General features: G+C 35.9%; 1 pseudogene; it reads right to left on the bottom strand.

Moving 5' to 3' along the window:
- Positions 1 to 20,277: 20,277 nt before the first annotated feature.
- On the bottom strand, positions 20,278 to 21,244 carry LOC110287129 (protein SEC13 homolog pseudogene; annotated as a pseudogene).
- Positions 21,245 to 22,102: the final 858 nt, after the last annotated feature.

Here is a 22,102-nt window from a genome sequence, read left to right as displayed (position 1 = left end):
TGAATATCTAACATCCAGCCAGGAGAAGACTGTCTGTCTTCTAGGAAACTAAGAAAAGGGTCTCCAAGCACAATACTACAGTGACACACTTCCTCCAACAGGGTCATGCCTACTTCAATAAGGCTGTACACTTCCTAAAAGTGACATTCCCTATGAGAAGCATATTCAAACTACCACATTTCACTCCTTGGTCACAATAGGATTGTCCAAACACAAATAGACTAAAAGACTATAAGGGTTTGCAGCCCCATAGGAGGAACAACAATATGAATCAATCTGTACCCCCCAGAGCTCTCAGGGATTAAACCACCAACCAAAGAGTACACATGGAGAGACCCATGAATCCATAATGCAAAATATATTTAGTCCAACTTCCCTAAGTCTCATTCAGGCCCAACAATGTTAAAAGTCTCTTTTGAGAGTCATCCAATTGTAAGAACTAAAAAGGGGGTCCTGGGGAAGAGGGGCAAGGGGGGAAGGTCCACGCCCCACCAGAATTTCACCTATGCTCTAGACAGACAGGCATGGGAAGGCTGCCAGACTCTTTCCACTCAGCCCCGGGGTGGACATCCAAGCCTCTGACCCACTCTTCGGGGGATGGCCAAGGGGCAGCCCAACATGGGAGCCCTGGAGCTACTTTTTTAAAGCCCCAGGGTTATAGGAGAGAGGAAAAAGGAATGAAAGGTTCTCACACCTGAGATTAGAAATGGATCATTAGGAGAAAGCCTATCCCATCCTCCAAGCACAGTGGGCATTGATGAGCAGAGACATTCTATGGTTTTAGAGTTTTATTATAGAAAGGCGGGGAGAAAGAGAGAAGAGAGAGAGAGAGAGAGAGAGAGAGAGAGAGAGAGAGAGAGAGAGAGAGAGAGAGAGAGAAAGAGGAAGAGAGAGGAGGTGAGAGTGAGGAGTAAGAGAGAGATGAGTAAGAGAGCAAGGTGGGGCTGAACAGCCCTTTTTATGATCTTTACTGTTGCTAGGTAACTGGGGAGGGGGGAGTTTAGCCTGAAGGTCAGAAGTTTGGGACATTGCCTACTTGACTTCCAGCTATGCTTCTCTTGTGTGGCCTGTGGGGGGCAGTAACTTAGGCAGGATCCAGATTTCCAGGAGCATGGGGGAACGCCTACCCTGTCATGTAGGTGAATTATCACCCTTCCGGGGTTCAGACTTCAGCTCAACTGGAGACCAGCCTGTCTGTGTATAGCCCAATTCCCCACATCCAATCACTTAATGCTAATCCCCTATAAAATCAAACAAAACTGAAGGAGCTGAAGGGGTTTGCAGCCCCATAGGAGGAACAACAATATGAACCAAGCAGTACCCTCAGAGCTCTTAGGGATTAAGCCACCAACCAAAGAGTACACATGGAGAGACCCATGGATCCAGCTGCATATGTGGCCTTTTGGGCATCAATAGGAGGAGAGACCCTTGGTCCTGTGAAGGCTCAGGGCTCTAGTGTAGGGGAATGTCAGGACAGGGAGGCAGGACTGGGTGGGGGAGGGTGCTGGAACACCTTCATAGAAGCAGGGAGAGAGAGTTGGGATAGGGGGTTTCCAGAGGGGAACCCAGAAAGGTGATAACATTTGAAATGTAAATAAAGAAAATATCCAATAAAAAATCAAAATATAAAAGCAGATATCACACTTCCAACATCACAGGATTCTAAATTCTCATTATCATTCTAAAACATAATAGTGAGGAAATACAGGACCAAACCAAGCCATAAAAAAAAAAAAAATCATCTAGGCCAACTTCAAAATCTGTATCTCCATGAAAGGATCCTTCATATATCCAACTACTTTCATGTTTTTTGACAGCAACAATTTCTTTCTTTTCAGCTGTTTCTTCTCAATGTTAACAGATTATTTACTCAGTAGGTATCCCATGGCTTTGGCATCTCTAACATCTTGAGGTATCCAAGACAACTTCAGCTACACAGCTTCTTGTTCCAGTGTCCAGAACCACACTTGATCTTCTTGACTCCTCTAAAGGTCATATCTCAGGCTCTGGTATCATGTGCTCTCTAGCCTCTAGTTGACTCCACTCTACTGCTGTTCCTGTTCTTGATGAGCATCTGCAGTACTGTGGTCTTCCATTGTGACTGGGCTTTACCAGTAAGTAGTCTCTCATAGGCTCTCTTCATGGTGCCAAACCTCACCTTCTTTTCATGAGCCCTTCAGTATAGTGCCAGCAACTGCAACTAATCCTAAACCTTCAACAATGACCTTTCCTGTTTCCTTACATTGTCAAGCCTCAGCTGCTCTCCATGACCCCTTCATGCCTTCAAACCCAATACCACATGGGTGATTCTTACATATTATCAAATCTAGCTGTAGCATGTGGTATTGTTGTTCCAGGGAAATGTTAGTGATCCTCAAAGAGACAGTCAGGAGCCAATCTGATGTAACTCACAGCAGGGTCTTCGCCCTGTGTGCCCCCACCAATGTACCACTGTCATGCAGTTTCCCCCCACTGTTTTTGTGGTGGAGGAACACCAAATGTCATTGCTAATGCTAGGTACCAGCCTGGTAGTTTACCTGAGTTCAAACTTAGGTCAAGTTCTCTAAAATGAAGTCTGAACTTAAAAGATTTGGCATCTCAGTACAGCCTTGGTTAATCTTTGAAACAACTTTTTGTGCTTTCAGAAAAACACTTCACAGAAGACTTCACCTCAGTAATACAGGTCTCTTCTTTTTTTTTTATTAGGTATTTTATTCATTTACATTTCCAGTGCTATCCCAAAAGTCCCCCATACCCTCCCCCACCCACTCCCCTACCCACCCACTCCCACTTCTTGGCCCTGGCATTCCCCTATACTGAGGCATATAAAGTTTGCCCGACCAATGGGCCTCTCTTTCCACTGATGGCCGACTAGGCCATCTTCTGATATATATATGCAGCTAGAGACACGAGCTCGGGGGGGGGGGGAGGGGGAGGGGTACTGGTTAGTTCATATTGTTGTTCCACCTATAGGGTTGCAGATCCCTTTAGCTCCTTGGGTATTTTCTCTAGCTCCTCCATTGGGGGCCCTGTGATCAATCCAATAGCTAACTGTGAGCATCCACTTCTGTGTTTGCTATGCCCCAGCATAGTCTCACAAGAGACAGCTATATTTGGGTCTTTTCAGCAAACTCTTGCTAGTGTATGCAATGGTGTCAGCGTTTGGAGGCTGATTATGGGATGGATCCCCAGGTATGGCAGTCTCTAGATGGTTGGTCCTTTCGGCCCAGCTCCAAACTTTGTCTCTGTAACTACTTCCATGGGTTTTGTTCCCAATTCTAAGAAGGGGCAAAGTGACCACACTTTGGTCTTAGTTCTTCTTTAGTTTCATGAGTTTCACAAACTGTATCTTATATCTTGTGTATTCTAAGTATCTGGGCTAATATCCACTTATCAGTGAGTACATATCATGTGAGTTCTTTTTTGATTGGGTTACCTCACTCAGGATGATGCCCTTCAGGTCCATCCATTTGCCTAGGAATTTCATAAATTCATTCTTTTTAATAGCTGAGTAGTACTCCATTGTGTAAATGTACCACATTTTCTGTATCCATTCCTCTTTTGAGGGGCATCTGGGTTCTTTCCAGCTTCTGGCTATTATAAATAAGGCTGCTATAAACATAGTGGAGCATGTGTCCTTCTTAGCAGTTGGAACATATTCTGGATATATGCCCAGGATAGGTATTGTGGGATCCTCTGGTAGTACTATGTCCAATTTTCTGAGGAACCACCAGACTGATTTCCAGAGTGGTTTCTTAGCTCCAGCTAACCAGTATCAGTTGTCCAAGTAGCCCTTTCTACTCTTGACTCTAAATTGAGACACACATGGCTGATGCTACCAAGTTCTGCTGCTTGCGGGGGCTGGAAAAAGGCCCCCTTGATCTATTATATCCTTCACTGCCTTAGCTTTGGTGTTCTGGAACTTGCCTTGTAAACTGCCCTTGAACTCAGAGATCTGTTTGCATCTGTCTCCTCAGATTAAAAGTGTGTATCACTGTGCCTGTGTCTAAACTTTTCATGGCCACAATTCCTCAAAATCCTAATCAATAGCCTGAGTCTTCTAGACTTAAGATCTGGAATATACATGTGCCCTTCATTACTTAATTGTAGTTCTTTTCAGATTAAAAGTCCAAATGAAAACAAAAAATCAAGAAATTATGATGCCTAACATAATATAACCATTCTTTGTTCCACTGCAAATGCATAAACAATGTTTAGCTGTGTGGGATCTTGCCCCAAAGTCACTACTTCCTTAACCTCTTCATCCCCTCAAACAGGTTTTAGCTGCTTTGTAGTTCCTGGTGCTCTTTTATTAGTTGAACCATACATTTTGTATTTTGTTTTCCTTTCTAAGTTTGCTATGCTTGATCAGACTGCTCTTCATGACAGTAAACTAGAGGATAGAATCTATGCTGGACATTTCTGATACTTCCTTCTCAATGCAATTAATTGAGATCTGTTTACTTTAGCAAAAAGCACTGCATACTAAAATTCTTATTTGAAACATCTTGAAACAGCAGGCCTCCACAGTTCAAATCACCCTCAGCACTACTGTCTTAAATATTCCCACAAGGATAGCACATTAAGTCCTACTCAAATCAACCTATTCCTTTCCAAATCCAAAGTCCCCAAATTTACATCCCTCTGAAGAAAAAAAAATCACCAGGCCTGTCCCAATACCCCAGTCCCTGGTACCAACTTCTGTCTTGGGGTTTCCATTGCTGTGAAGAAACAGTGACCAAGGCAACTCTTAAAGGGGGCAACATTTAATAGGAACTGGTATACACTTTCAGAGGTTCAGTCCATTATCATCATGGCAAGTAGTATGGCAGCATCCAGGCATGTCCAAAAAGACATAGTACTGGAGAAGGAGCTGAGAGTTCTGCATCTTGGTCAGAAGACAACCCAGAGAAGACTGTCTTCCAGGCAGGAGGGTCCCAAAACCCACTTCCATAGTGTCACCTTTCCTCCAACAAGGTCACACATACTGCAACAAGGCCATTGCTCCTAATACTGCCACACACTTCCTAGACCAGGCATACTGAAGCCACCATATGCAGGTGCATTTAATAAAAATGAGGAAATTTTAAAACTGTATTTCTTACAGACATACTAATACTTTTTATACACACGTATTTTTATGTATCTTTCAAATACACACCATACCTACTATTGTGTACAGTATACAATAGTAATTAGAGACAAATATCAAACCTGTGGCAAATATTTGTCTCCCACCAAAAAAATAGAAAAAAAAATTCACCTTTGAGTATTCAGCATACTAAACTCATTCCCTGTTTTACATTTTTTGTTGGTAAATTTTTAAGTAGTATTTTCACAGTTATATACAATTTCTCCTGTAGCTTATGGAGCTGTGAGGCGAACATTAACTGGATTAATGTGGTGTTTGGAAGACTGTATCATCTTATGTTTAAAGTTCACCTTCATTAAAAGAAAATGGAAAAGCTCATTGTGGTCTATGATATCAGCTTCCTATTTTGATATTTGCTGGTTCCAGTTAGTACATGGTATAGAAATCAACAGCAATAAGTAAATAATTATCCAAAGTTTTGCCACATTATTTTTCAAACCAATAAGATGCCCCAACATTTTATATTGGGTAATTGGCTTTTAGATTGTTGTTTTGTGGCATTGATTTTACTATGTGCTGAAAACTTCAGGAAATGCATAATATCCATCTAATTGCTCCTTTTAAAAGAATTATTCTATTATATATTTGTACCATTTAAAAACACTGTAGATTATTTTTTTATTAATGTAATTTATTATTTGAATTTCTTCATCTATTTTATATTTGTAATACCAGTCATTAAATCTCGAGTTTTATACCTGATAGCCAATGATTGTCATACAGAGCTCCATAGTCAACTTTTAAATTAATCAGTAACAATGCACCAACAAATCTTTAAATTTAATTATCTGTGTGGAATGTTTTCTTAGAATATTATAAGTACATAGTCATGTGGTCCACTGAGTCAAATGTTATTGGTCTTCATGTTTTCAAAGGTTGTTTTTGTTGTTGTTGTTGTTGCTGCTGTTGTTGTTGTGTTTTTCGATCCTCTAAAATAACTTCAATCCTCATTTTATTATGCTGAAATATGTTCTTTCTATTACTAGTTTCTTCAAAGGTTTATATAGGAAGATTCAGTGAGCATTATCAAAGGCCTTTTTTCTGTCTCTTTAAGTAGCCATGCAATTTTTGCCTTCATGTGTTTTAAAGTAATTTATCACATTTATCAATGAGCATATATAAATAACTCATGAAAAAAACCAAATTGGTTATAGTGTATTATTTCCATATGCTTATTTATTGTTTATATAATTAATGTTGATAAATCATGTGTACTAAGACTATATAGGTTTCTTCAAACTTTTATGTATGAGTTTACCTAGTGATCCTATAGATATAATTTAAATATAACTACTTATTTCTCATTTATAATTTTATTTGAGAAAAATTTAAAAATATTTCTCATAGATATTTGGATAGATGTTTGATAATATAATTTTTCTTTAGCTTTATGTAAGTTTCTTACTGATTGTATTGTTCTTTTTAACTCCATTCAATTATTTTTTGCCCTCCTATTTATTTGATCTTTTGAGATATTCCTTGCTGGTTTTCCTTGATCTTATTTTGCTAAGAATTTGAGGTTAATGAGTGAATTAGTTATTTTTTATTTTATTTTTTTAAAAATAGAATCATTCATAACTACAAACTTTCCTATTGAATTTTTTTAGAGGTATCCCAGAAGTGCTTGTTTATTGGCTTTTGTTTTCATTTGGTTCTAAGAACTTTTAAATTTCTTTCCAGAATTCGTCAATGATCCACTGTTCATTCAGAGATAAATTGCTCAATCTAGAATTATATGTATTGTTTCACTAGTTTTATTGGCATTGATCACTAGTACTATTCCCTCATGTCCTGATATAATACTAGAAACAAATTTAGTTATTTGTAATTATTATGACTTTCTTTGTGACCTAGTATGAACTTCATTTTAGAGGAAATAGAGTCATTTTCTCTGATTTTATATTCTATATCTGTTGGATGGAGTACTGTATGAATCTCTATGTAAATTTTACTTAGGGGTGTAGTTTTTTTTAATTTTAGTAATATATTTATGCTTTGAAAGTTTAACATTGAGTTTATTTGCTGTTTCTATGATAAAACATTGACCAAAAGCAACTTAGGAGAAAAATGATGTACTTGTTTTATATTCTGCTCACTGCTGATCACTAAGGGAATTCAGGACAGGATTTCAAGCAGGGAAAGAGGCATGAGCATTGGATGAAAGCTGTTCTGTGGGTTTTTCTTCCAGGCTTGCTTAGCTTGGTTTCTTAGATGACCTAGCACACCCTGTACAAGGTGTCACCACAGACAGTGTGCTGGGCCTTCCCACATCAATCATTAATTTCCCTTAATGTTTCATCTTTAAAGCCCACAAAGTCATGTTCACGTTGCTATGTTTGACTGAAAGCTTAAGGTGTCGTCTTATATACAATAGCCAGAAATTGAGAGCAACCCAGACATCCCTCAATTCAAGAATAGAACAGAAATTGTGTCTCATTTCCACAATGGAATACTATTTAGCTATTAAAAACAAAGAAATCATGAATTTTCAGGCAAATGGATAGAACTAGAAAATATAATTTTGAGTGAAGAAACTGAGACCCAAAGGGACACGCGCAGTATGTACTCATTTAGAAGTGGATATAAGCCATAAAATACAGGGTACCCATGCTACACTCCACAGACCCAAAGAAGCTAAAAGAGAAATAAGGCCCAAACAAAGATGCTTGAATCTCACTTACAAGGGGTAATAAAAGTCATACATAGGAGGCAGATGGAAGGATGTAACTGGGTGGGAGAGGGGATGAGAAGCAGAATGGGCATGTGTTCAGGATCAGGTGTGGAGAGAGACAGGGGATGGAAAGATGGCCATTAGAATGAATGGAAATCTACAGCTGGCAGGGGTGATGATGTTGGATATCTCAAGGACGTGCCAAAGACCTATGGATAGGGAAGTCTACCAAGAATCAATGGGGGTGAGCTTATCTAAGAATCATAAGGGTGAGGATATAGAACCTGAAGCAGCCAGTTCCTACAGCCAGGCAGAAACCCTAGTGTAGTGATAGGGATATTAACCCACCCACAAAATTTTTGACACAAAATGTATCCTGACTACAAGAAATGGAGGGACAGGGAATGGAACAGAGATTGAGGGGATGGCCAAACAATAATTGGCCAAACTAGAGACACATTCCATGGCACCAATCCCTGATACTGTTAATGGTATTCTGTTATGTATGCAGACAGCAGACTAGCATGATTGTCCTCTGAAACACCAAGTAGCTAACTCAGACAGATACAGAGACCCACAGCCAAACATTGGATTGAGCTTTGTGACTCTAATGGAGGAATTAGGGAGAAAGATTGAGAACCTCAGAAGGAAGACCATCAAAGTCAAATAACCTGGACCCTTTGGATCTCTCAGAGCCCCCTACCCCACACATTTGTAATAGATGTGCCACTCAGTCTTCATGTGTGTCTTGAACTACTGGAGCAGGAGTTATTCCTAAAATTGTTGCCTGTCTGTTCCAGTAACTTGGCTGTCTTCTCTGGCCTCAGTGTGAGAAATAGTGCCTATCCCTGCAAAGATGTGGTGTGCCTGAGACTGGGAATACCTAGGGATCTCTACTCTTTCAGAAAAGAATAAAAGGAAGGCTGAGGGGAGGGAATCTGGGAGGGTAGGATCATGAGGGGGAAGTCAATGACCAGAAAGTAAAGTGAATAAATTAATATATGTATATATTAATTTATTATATATATATATATGAAAAATAAATAAAAGAATGCATTTTATTGGGGGATTACATGGAGTGGGACCATGGCCATTTGTGAGCAGAGCTTGACAGTTGGCAAGAAGGGTGCTGGAGCAGTAGCTGATAACATATATTTTATAGAGCAAGCAAGATTGGTCTAGCATGGAATAGTGAACAGGAAAGCTCACTGCCAGGGGTATGCATTCTCCAACAAACCCATACCTCCTAATTCATCCTCATCTGTCCATAAAATGATAACCACACATTAAGTATATGAATCCAAAGGGGCCATTATAATTAAAATCACTATGGTATAGTAAAAAAAAAAATCTTTATGTCAGTTTATTACAAGCGTGTTTATTTCAGGTTGGACAACCTACATAATGGTGAGAGTTGGATGTTGAAATCACACATTATTATTAAGTCAAAAACAAACATGCCACTTAGGTCCATTCATGCTGTTTATATGAGGTCATGAGTATCAAATTTTAGTTCTGATGTATTTATAATTATACTTTTTAGATAATTTTTTTAAATGTAATTTTTGAATAAATGTGGAGAATATGGTAAAATTGTATTATTTAGATGTAGCCTTTTCTCCCTCTAAGACCTTCTGTGTACTATCCTTGGACAATTTCATATGCATTATTTTCTTTAATCGTTAATATATTTCTAAATACTTGAATGCAACTTGATAAGTTTGTATGTTACTTGCATACATATGTTTTCAGGGACATGCATTTGGTATTGGCAAAACAGTTGTCATTTTCCCTAGGCAAGACTGTTTCTCTAGCTCTCAGAATTGCTTAGTGGCCTGCAATAATTTGACCAGGTGGAGGCCTTGTCATTTTTTCCCTTTGAAAAAAATTATACCTGAAAATTTCCCATACATAAAAAAGCTATGGGCATCTAAAATCAATGTACATATATACATAATAAAAGCCTATGAATGAAATAATATGGTCAAGTCTTCAAAGCAAAAATTAAAAAAAATGTTATTAAAATTGTAAGGTAAACTCTCAACTCTTTTATAAAGGCAAATAACATTAGAAAATCATCAAGCCTTATATGAACAACTTAAATAGCAAAGTAGACATGGAAGATAGTATCAGTAGTCATAGCACAGGAAATTTTTCTGATAGAATTTCACTTAATAAATTATTCATACCTTTAAATCCTTCCTCATATACTTCTACTTTGTAGATTCTCAGATTTATTTTATTTTTATTTTAAACATAACGTAGAATCATGAAAGCTTTAGTCCAGCTTTATATATTTACATATTATATATATATATATGTATATGTGTATATATACATACACACATATATATGTATATATATATATATATATATATATATATATATATATATATATATATCTTGGTACTATTGTCTTCCATTCAATATGTTTCTTTTTCTCTTTGTTTTAATTTCTTTTCATGATGTTTTTATATGTAGCCAGGGCTGTATTTTGCTTAACTTTTTCTACATATTTGAGTGTCTTTATCTTTGTACATTTTAAGTATCCTAGCAATTCATTATTGAGTTCCTGAAACTCTTATTCTAATAGTTTTTTGAAATAATCAGTTTTGTCTTATTCTGATTTTATGTAGGTTTTGGGGAGGGTAGTGTTGGTATGTCTACAATATTATCATAACTTCATAACTTTTCCATGTGTAAAAAACACGCTTCTCCTCGGATTTCCAGGACAGTTCAATTATAATTGAATTGAACAAAGATTAATAAAGGAGACATCAAAATATTTGTCTAATGCATAATACATTATTTCAAGTGTTGCAATCTAAGATAAAAATATAAATACAGTGTGAAGTGCCTTTATTTTCCATGAGATCTTTTTACTTGATTGTTTTAATTTGGGAAAATTATTTATCATGTCTTAGAATAAATCTCCTAATGATATAAAATGTTATATATGTTATTTAATGACTTTAACTATTAAATTAAGTGTTATATATGAATTTGCCACTATGCTAAAAATAATGGATAAATAAAAATATTATGATTATTAGTCAAAATAATTATTCTATGAATGACTATTCCACTTGAAATAAATCCATCCCATATCCTACTCAATAGATATATAGTGAATCTTTTCAACTAATACTAAGATATTTTTCTTTTTTCTCTTATTTAGGACTTAAAAACAGAGACTTCTTTTGAGTTTATTTCTCATTTTATATGTAATCTTTACAAGTTACCTTGTTTATAATTTTTATCATTAAAATTTCAACTTTTCTGGAAAACATGCCTAACAACTAAAAATTAATTAGCATTGCGACTGGTGAAACTGTAAAGTTTATAAATTGATTACCTTATGAGCAGGGAGATATGAGTTTACTATCCCAAACTCAAATAATAATGCTGGCTATGGTGATATATAGTTGTAGTCAAAGCACTAGGGAGGCAGAATTGGGAAAATGTCTGCAACATGATCTCCAGTATTGCACAATTCTGAAGTTCAGGTAAATGAGAGATGTTCTCTCTAAAAGATAGACAGGATTCCTACGGATGATATCTGACCCTCTCCTCTGGCCTCCATACTCACACATACACATATTTACTGAAAGGATTACTTAAGTTCAGTGAACAGGAAACAAACAGAAAAAAAGTGTCATACAAGCTTGATAATAGCTTCTGACCACAAAAACCCTTAAAAGGGTAAATATTATTTAATAATGGCAGTCGTAATATTCCTATGGGAGGTGAACATAAGAGACTTGTCTGGAAATTTATGGGCTGGCTCAAATGGAATATACAAAGTGACTTATTCATTAAAATAGACTGTATCATTAAGGTGGAAGGAAAGACACTAATTGTCTTCTAACATCCACCCCATCTCTCTCTCACACAAACTCCCTCTTTGTCTCTCTCTGTATGTCTCTCTCTGTCTCTCTGTGTGTCTCTTTCTGTATGTCTCTCTCTCTCTCTGACTCTGTCTCTCTCTTACACACACACAAACACACACACACAGAGGAAAAATTAACATTTTAAAGAGTTATTTGTTCTACATATACATCTCTTGTTTTGTTATAGATTATCTCTGTTATCTTCAATTTTAAGATTAAATGGGGCTGTGAAAATGGCTCAGAGGTCTCTTGCAGAGGACCAGCATTCAGTTCCCAGTACCCATATTGGGAGTTACAGCTATCCTTATCTCTGGTTCCCGAGGATCAAGTGAACACTTCTGACTTTTGCAGTTTCTGCAAATGTATCTAACATATTTATGTACATGAAGGCCAATGATTCATACACATAAAATAAAGATAAATTAATCTTTAAATATAAAGCTGTTAATGTACACATAAACCTCTCTATACCTGGATCTTGCATCCTGAAACATATTGAACACACACATGTTAATTGATAATAGGGTATATTCAGCAATGCATTATTTGTAGAGAAGCCTTTTTTAATAACATTTAACATGAAAGTAAGATAAAAAAATATTCTCCTAATTTATATGCATTGATAGCATAAATACTTTAAAGGTAATTTTCATGTAGTCTCAACTAAAATTTTACTGCTTTTTCAGTTATGATTTATGCACAATGGTTGAAAAATATTACAGCTTACTATAATTACTCAAGTGAAAGCTTCAGTCATATATTCCTTTCTGTATGAGTGGATATAAAAATCCTTAGTTTATAAAGTAAGACAATTTCTTTCTCAGTGACTAGAGATTTTGTGTATCTGAATGAGCTTAAAATGTAAAATATTCCCACAGGTCTTTCTAAATTAACAACCTTGAGGCTCAAGTCTGTCATTACAAGCTGCATCTGTTTAAGCTCTTTTATTGTTACCAGGATTTAGACATCCGCCACCTCCAGTTTCTTTTGCAAGATTGCATCTAGTCATTATTTTTCTGAGAAAAAAAAATCAGTCTACTTCCAGACAATGACCTTCCCCTCCCTCGTTCCGGATCTTACACTGAAACACTGAGAGACTTTGGAGCAAAACAGTAAAAATTATTGTCATATAACTTGTGTGTGTGTGTGTGTGTGTGTGTGTGTGTGTGTTAAATACATAATAAAAAGGAGAAGCAGGCTTTCGTACTTGTATGTAGCCATTTGTCTGAATTACCATCCTGTTTATTCATGTTCCAACTATACTAGCATTTATGTAACTTGCTTATAAGATAAATTGGGTAATACATTATAACATTCATGCACAAGCACAAAAGTTATAGAGTAACATTTCTTCACTGTGATAAGATTTCATTTTGCATGTCTGTTACGGAGGATGCATTTGAATGATATTCTTATTATTTCTAAAAATCTAGTTAAAGATAATGACAGATTTTGAGGTATGTATGCATGTTTGTGTGTCCATATATATAGCAGAAGAGATGGACACCTGGTGTCTTCTTCAGTTGCTTTCTCCTTAATTTTAAACTTAGTTTGATTAAGCCAGGCAGCATTGTTTCTGCCTCCTAATTTCTGAGGTTACAGGTGAGTGACAGTACATCATTCTCAGTGACTAGAGATTTTGTGTGTCTGAATGTGCTCAAAATGTAAAACATTCCCACAGGTTTTCCTAAATTAATGACCTGGAGGTTCAATTCTGTCATTATAGTCTCAGTCTGCATTTGTTTAAGCACACACACACACACAGGCAAGCACACACACACACACAGACATATATATATACATATATATGTATATATGTATATATGTATATATATATGTATATATATATGTCTGTGTGTGTGTATATATATGAATATATATGAATATATATATGTCTGTGTGTATGTATTTATATATATATATATGTATATAATGTATTTGTTTTTATGTATACATGTATACATGTGTACCTGCCCCCTCTCTCTCTCTCTCTCTCTCTCTCTCTCTCTCTCTGTGTGTGTGTGTGTGTGTATGTGTATACACCATACATCCATACATGTGCAGGTGTTACAAGAACCAATGAGGAAATTGACTCGTCTCAAAATTAATTTAACAGTGATTGTGAGCAAATGGATGTAGATGCATAGTGGACATTCCATACCTAGAACTAGAATTTTTGCTAAAAATTCAAAATTTCTAATAAAACCAGGTTAAACATCTATGGAGAGTAAGAATTATAGTGACCAGAGGCTCACTAAACAACAAAGTCAATTGCCCACCATACAGTACGACCCTGTTGCTAAAGACACCTACCACATACCCTAGAAATAGAACTTAGGAAAACCAATCTGTAACTGAGCTGGCTCATTCCAGATATGTGAAAGTAAAATGCTAGCTCCCAGGAGACAAAGGTCAGTAACAAAACAGGTACTCATGCTTGTAGAACAGGCACTCCACCGACATATATCTCCCCAGACTTACTTATTTTTCAAATAAGTTTACACTGAATGTGGTGGAAATCTTATCTTGTAGTAGGATCCTGGAATTAAGGGGAAATACAGAGGAAGCCAGCTGAGCTCCAGTATTCTAACAGAAATATAGAAACATATAATTATGGGGTTTGCATTTTCAAGTTGATGACTTTGTTTAAAAAATGTCCTTTCAGTGTATGCAAAGTGTCTGTTTAAATTATCTGATTGATTGATTGAATGTGTGTGTGTGTGTGTGTGTGTGACAGGTATGCCCAGAGGATATGGAACTCACTATATAGAACATGGTAGCATCAGACTTGAATGAATTCACTGCCTATGCCTCTGATGTGCTGAAATTCCATGTGTTCCACCATGGCTGGCTTCAATTAATTCTTCTTATATCTTTTTTATTCTTTTCTGGATATATATTTTGGGGCTACATGACAAAAGTATATACCTTTTTCTAATTTTAGTAATGCTCTCTAATCATATATATTTTCAAATATAGCATCAAATTAATTGATTCTTTTATTCATCATAATTTTTACTTTATAATTTGTTAATATTGTGAATGTACTGAAATGCAACGTTAGTGAGTTATTTTATGTTTCTTTCCAAAATCTTGCAGCTTTGAAACACAATCTTATTTCCATATAATATGACATGATCTTTTAAAAATATTGTCTTATGATCTCATTTTATGTTTATCAGTGTTTATAAGTATTTTGTTGGAGAAGTCCAGAAGAAAATATTGCATCCCCTGGAACTAAAGTTCCAGAGGATTGTAAATTGTCATGTGGGCAACGGACATTGAAACCAGGTCCTCTGGAAGAGTATTCAATGTTCTTAATCACTGCAATCATATCAATCATATATGTCATTTTTGGTGTCCTAGTGTTTTGTTTTGTTTGTTTGTTTGGTTGTTTTTTTTTAGTTTTTTAACAAAATTAATTTGTCTGTTACAGACATTAAGAATTATGTTATATTTTGTACAGATTTTAATGAAAAAATATTTTTCCTAATAATTTTACTGGTCGTTGAACTTTTTATCCATGGTATGTATTATCTTGATTGTTTCCTCGTTAAAACACACATATACAAACAAAACAGAACAAATCAAAATAAAACAAAACAAAACACTAAAAATATCAGATCATCAGGAAAGCAAATGAACTTCTGAAGGTCACATTCTGTGTTAGGTCTTATGTGAAATTGTAATTATTTATAATATTGTTCTGAATGTTTGTGACTCTCATTATTTGTTTAACTGGGTGTATTTTTTCTGTGTGTTTCAGAGACTCCCCCCTTCAGTGACTAATGGAAGTTATTACAAATACATTTGCTTAAATAGCCTGTAGTAAATATAGTAATCACTATATACTAATAACATTGATTTCAGATACAAAAAATTTAATTTTGTTCAAAAAATTTATTTTGATGCATTGGTTGATGAGAATTCATTTTTTCTTATAACAAATATAGGTTAAATGATCCCTACTAAAATGCCTACAAATATGTTAAAATAGAATTTCAAATGAATTGCATTTTGTGACTCTGACCCCATTGCTTTTTGCCCAATTTAAACCAAATTGTATTTCATCAAATCAATAACTTTTTGCTTCAAAGTTGACTGAATAAAAAAATTGTCCTTGAGTTTCAGAAGTCTTATCTAATTGGCATTCCAGGTGAACTCAATATTCCTAATGTTTAACTAAAGATTTCTTTCTCTCATTTGAGTACTAGCATGGGCAAATGATTGTTGAAATCACAGAATCATAAGCAATTTATTAGTGAGTAAAATGTTCTTTTAAACTTCAATCCATTCTTTCACACAAACACACAATCTATGTAAATTCAAACTTTCTTGCAATTCAAGTAACTTCTACAACGGAGGAATAAGCCTCTTAACAAGATTGAATTTGCTATTGTGCATGTTACAAGCTGAACAAACAGAGATTGTGGAAGGCTCTGTTCATTCATGTGCCTCCTTTAAAAAAACAAATACCAGTTTAATATAAATGGAAATGAGGGCAACATTAGTGTGAACACAAATCTTGATCCATTGTAACCTAATAATAAAAGCCATACATTTTTTTGAGGTTGGATAAATGGATAATGTCATATATTTTAGAATCTGAATCATCACTGTTTTTGTTCAGATTTTCTTCTCTGCAGAATTTTGCATTGAAGGCAGAAATTAGGATATACTCTAGCTCTGTCTTTATTAATGCTGATGTACACAAGTACGATCTAATCATTACAATTTTGCAAAATTTATCCTGATTACATAATAAAACCTGAAGGCCTATTTTGTAAAATTGTGACTTTCTAACTTTTATATGAATAACAAATTATACCTATACCAAATTTTTTTTCTCTGATTCCAACGTGTGATCACAGAAACATTGTTAAGAAGTTAGTTTTGTGAGAAGACAGGATTGAAAAGTTTAAGTTAGAACAATAATGAATGGAAAATAAGTGAACATTGTTTGTGATTTCTTTCTAACTCCCAAAGGACAGACTTATTTCCACATTCTACTTTTCAAACAATATTATAAAAAGAAAAATCACCAATAAATTCTCCAATTTCTAATAGTATAGATTTCATTCCAAAATAGACTTTCTGTAAGTTAGTTGGTCAGTCAGCCATTTGTCCCAGGTTTCTTTGAAGCCTAACATTTTTCTTTATTTTCAACTTATAAATTATATTAAGCTGTAATTTAGTAATTTTAATAAAAACTTCTAAAATAAATGTTGCCAAGGATGTGACGAGAAAGGATCTTGTATTTACCATTGGTGATAATATAACTAGTACATACATTGTCAATATAAGCAATCTGGCTGGTACATATAAATAAAATTATCCAGTTATAAAACTTCTTAATATATAATCAAAGGACATGAACTGAATACTACAGATATGTATTAACTGCTTAACAACTGAAGAGCAATGTGTTTGATAGTAACTTCCTCAAAAAAGATCAACCCTCATAGCCTCTTCACTGTAACATTATTTTCCATTACTTAGCTGTGGAATTAACTCAGTTGTATATCCAATGATGAGACCATAAATAAAATGCTGTGTATATGCAAGCTGGAGTGCTAGTTAGACATATAAAGTATGTAATGATACTGATGGAACTGAATTTTGTAAAGCCAAATTGAGCATTTCAGAAATCACTGATGTTCTTATTAGTACAACTATTCAAAAGTGTTGGCAAATTATGCCTTAGTTTCTTCTTTTCTACATATACACTCAGTAATTAACTGCGTTTGAAGATATACTATAAGTTACTCATTGTAAAATTAAAACTATGTTTTAAGCATTCCACATTTTATGTTTGCCTTTATATAGTTAAAGTTGCTTTTCTCTTAGCTCTATAAGCATGATTTATAGACTAAGGGAAGTTTATCAAACATACCCTAGAGAAACATTTATTCCTATAAATGTGATTTATAAAGAAAAAATTAAAATAGAATGTGACAATGCTTAAAGTTTAGATTTCTCTATGAATATATATGTAATTACATATATTTGAAAAGCTCATTCCAGTAGTTGTAATTGGGTTAAACCATAATTGAATACTAAATTTATAGTAAATTGTGTATTTATATTTTTGTCTGTATATATTGATAGATTCTCCTACTGTCTGACATAAAAATTTGAAATAATTTGAGGATGCTTACATAAATCTTAGCCTATACTTTTGAAATAAATTACATATAACCACAGAAGTGGCACATCAGGAAAATATATTTTCAACATTTGTGTGAAGAATCTGAGTTTGTTCATTGCCTTTAGTATTGATAACTTCATTATAATTCTGCCAGCAATTAATTTATGAAATATTTAGAGTTCTAAGTTTATAAAATGAAGCTCAGAAAATTCACTAACTGACATTATTTTCTACTCCAAGTGATGTTTGTTTAATAACAATGGAAGGACTTGGTCTTGCAAAGATCATATGCCCCAGTATAGGGGAGTAGCAGGGCCAGGAAACAGGAGTGGGTGGGTTGGGGAGCAGGATGGGGGAGGGTAAAGGTGGCATTGGGGATAGCATTTGAAATGTAAATGAAGGAAACATCTAATAAAAAAAGAAAGAAAAAAAGATGGCATTTTCTACACATACTGATAAACTTTCAAATTTTAATTAATAATGTAGTAGTTATATGTATTTTGCTTTTTCAGTTGAGGGTTCTCAAAATGCTTGAGAGGAAATTAATTTTCCAAAATAAACTATTCTAGAAATAATTTATTATTATTGAAAGATTTTTTTTTAAATTTTAAGATTTTTATACTTTTCATTTTCTATCTTAATCATTTGCACCATGGAATGGTTAACTATCACTGGATGATTATCCAAGGATTTAAGAGTTTAAAAAATTGATTATTTATTTACCAAGTGGTATTTGAAAAGTTTTGCTGGTAATATTAGCCATAACTTTTGAACCTCAGTGCTATTTTTCAGTTTTCATTAATTCATTCTCTGTTTGGATGAGAATGAGCGGTCTGCTCCTGAGGTAGGAGCTAATCATAGAAGCTCCAAATCTACTCAACTGCATGCCTTTGTGCACTTTCTTTCGTTACTTTTTATTTTAATTAGATATTTATTTCATTTACATTTCCAATGCTATCCCAAAAGTCTCCCACCCGCTCCCTCACCCACTCCCCCACCCACCCACTCCCATTTCTTGGCCCTGGCATTCCCCTATTCTGAGGCATATAAAGTTTGCAAGACCAATCGGCCTCTCTTTCCACTGATGGCCAACTAGGCCATTTTCTGATTAATATGCAGCTAGAGACAAGAGCTCTGGGGGTACTGGTTAGTTCATCATGTTGTTCCACCTATAGGGTTGCAGATCCCTTTAGCTCCTTGGGTACTTTCTCTAGCTCCTCCATTGGGGGCCCTGTGATCCATCCAATAGCTGACTGTGAGCATCCACTTCTGTGTTTGCTAGGCCCTAGCATAGTCTCACAAGAGACAGCTATATCTGGGTCCTTTTAGCAAAATCTTGCTAGTATATGCAATGGTGTCAGCGTTTGGAGGCTGATTATGGGATGGATCCCTGGATATGGCAGTCTAGAAAACAAATAGGCAAACAATTAAAACACAAGAAAAATTAAAAAACAAACCAACAAACAAACATCACAAGATGTGAAAACATAATATATAAGCAAACGACCAGTAAGATAAAAAAATGTCCTAACAAAACAATATGAGACAAAAATCAAAAAAACAAAAACAAAAACAAAACAAACAAAAACAAAAAACAAAAAAATACACAAAATGCCACTTAATTTGTTTTGTGTTATGCACCTACTGGTGGGCATGGGGCCTGCACTTAAATGTGGTTAATATTCCCTGTGCAACTCCATTGGAAAGAATTAATTCTTTTCTTTGCATGCAAATGATAATTGGAGACAACTTCTAGCTGAGGGGTCAGAACTAGTTCCCACTTATTGTTAGCTCTTAAACTCCATCTGGTTTAAAGTTGTGCAGGCCCTATGGATGCTGCCACATATAAGAGTTCAAATGTGCATCAGTCCTGTTTTGTCTGGACCAAGTTCCCTCTTATATTTGATTATTACTTTTTTTTCTATGCAATGATTTTATTAGCTCTGATACAGTCTGTGATTGCCTTATCTGGCATCACGGGGAAGGGAGCCCTTTGGTCCTCTAGAGGCTAGATGACCCAGAATAGGGAAACACTAGGCGGCTGAGTCAGGAGTGGGTGGGCGGTGGGGGAGCACCCTCATAGAGGCAGGGGGAGGGAGGACAGGATGGGGGCTTGTGGAGGGGAAACTGAGAAGGAGGATAACATTTGAAATATAAATAAATAAAATTGCCAATAAAAATGAAAAAGAAGTGACCAAAAATATTTAAAAGAAATGGCCATTTGTTCCTTACATGAACATTTTCAGATGGACATTAGATTACTAAATACATGGAATCCCAGTAAGACAGGTAAGCACCCAGTGTTGCATGTGTGGGCACTCCTGGGTGTGGAATCTTGGTAGCACTAGACTCGTCTTCCTGGTTGTATGGAAGTTGCTCCAGAATAGGTAAAAGGCAGACCTGGCTGCCTGTGTTATCACTGCTCATTCTGTTGGCCCTCTGTGATGGAGGCTAACACACAACCCTGGCTCTTGTTGATATCACTGATGCTCACCTACTGTCCACCCACCATCTCTTTCCACAAGGTCACCTTATTGTCTCTACTTGACACAGCCAGGATGTTCGCTGTGGTGGACCAGCTCACATGCCACACAAAGTCATTGAACTTGTATAGAAGTTTGGGTGACCACATACTGCCTGAGGCATCATGGTAGGTCCAAGTAAACACTTGACCATCCTGAGAGTAGCTGGTAATGGTGCTGGTGGGCAAGCCAATGGAGGGGGCCCAGGCAATGCCTTGAACAGAGTCGCTTTGTGCTTCCAGCCCTCGAACCTCTTTCAGCTGACCATTCTCCTCTTCCTTCCACATATTGATGAGGTTGTCACAGTCACCTGATGCAAACTTCTCGATACAATTGGGTTTCCATCCTAATGATTGGTCTATAAGGCTTCCAGGCCTAACAGCCAGTGCCCAACGGACAACATTACAACCAATTATGTGAGCCTTGTTAATCTTCTTCACTTCCCACTGGCCTTCCCCTGTATAGGTAGGTCAGCAGTGAGGTGGCCCCATGTGAACTCCCACAGGCCAGGATCAGGTCATTGTAATGAGGGGCCCAGCAAACAGAGTCCACTGAGGAGTCATGTCCTGAGTGTTCATAGGTCTTCTCCCAAGTGCTGTTTATTTCTTCTTCCAGATAATGACTTGCTGATTGAAGGAACAGGAGGCCAAGATATTGCCATACATGGGATAGGCCCAGGCAACTTGCCACACTGGTCCCTCATGTCCTTTGAGGTCTTCCATGAGGATCTGCTCTCCCTTTCACACATCAAAAATTTTGACGGACCTATCTGAGGAGCAGGTTGATAGGCAGGTGTCATAATAAGTCCATCTGTGCATCATGAATCAGGTTCCTATGAGAGGTGTCCACAGTGTTAATTGCTGATATCTTGCTGCAGCAGCGACGACTCACTACCTTGGACTTGGCAGCTCAGAATGCTTCATTCTGAATATTACTTTTATAAAAATCTCCAAAATATCTATTAAAGGAATAAGGCTAAATAAAGGAGTAAGTTAGGTTACATATTATTTGTTGCAATAAATTTGGTTGATTAAGAGCTACCATAAAACAATTCAAATTAATTAAAATTTTGTTTCATTGATTAGACTACTTAAACCATCAAGTGGTTACCACATCTCAAGCCTCTGAGAAAATCAAGTCTTTATGATATGACTTGACAATTTCACAGAATGGATGTATTGATGCTACAATATGCATTTCCTAATGGGCATTTCTAACTGGCAGGTTCCCAGTTTTGCTCAAGGACTCAAATGATGGTATATTCCTATGTGCAATATTTGTTGAGGCAAATCTGAGTAGTGTCAGGTACTATGACAACATGCTTTCATCAAATTAAGAGAAGTGTTCAAGTACCAGTGCATTTGAACTTCATGCAGAATATAGGCTAGCAAAAAAAGACTTCTAAATTAAAATAAACCAAATGCTGGGTGGTGGTGGTGCACACCTTTAATCCCAGCACTTGGGATACAGAGGCAGGTGGATTTCTGAGTTCGAGGCCAGCCTGGTCTACAAAGTGAGCCCCAGGACAGCCAAGGCTACGCAGAGAAACCCTGTCTCAAAGAACAAAAACAAAGCAAAAATAAATAAATAAACCAAAATACACAGAGAGAATATGAAATCATACTAGAGAATAAATATTAGCCACTAAAGATTATTACTCATCTTCCCTAATATTTTAATATTTAAAATGTTAATTCACAAACATAGTAATAGGACAAG

Source organism: Mus caroli, unplaced genomic scaffold (assembly GCF_978045245.1).
Source record: "Mus caroli unplaced genomic scaffold, Mus_caroli_1 scaffold_5, whole genome shotgun sequence".
Lineage (NCBI taxonomy): Eukaryota > Metazoa > Chordata > Mammalia > Rodentia > Muridae > Mus > Mus caroli.
This window is presented reverse-complemented; position numbering and strand designations above follow the sequence as displayed.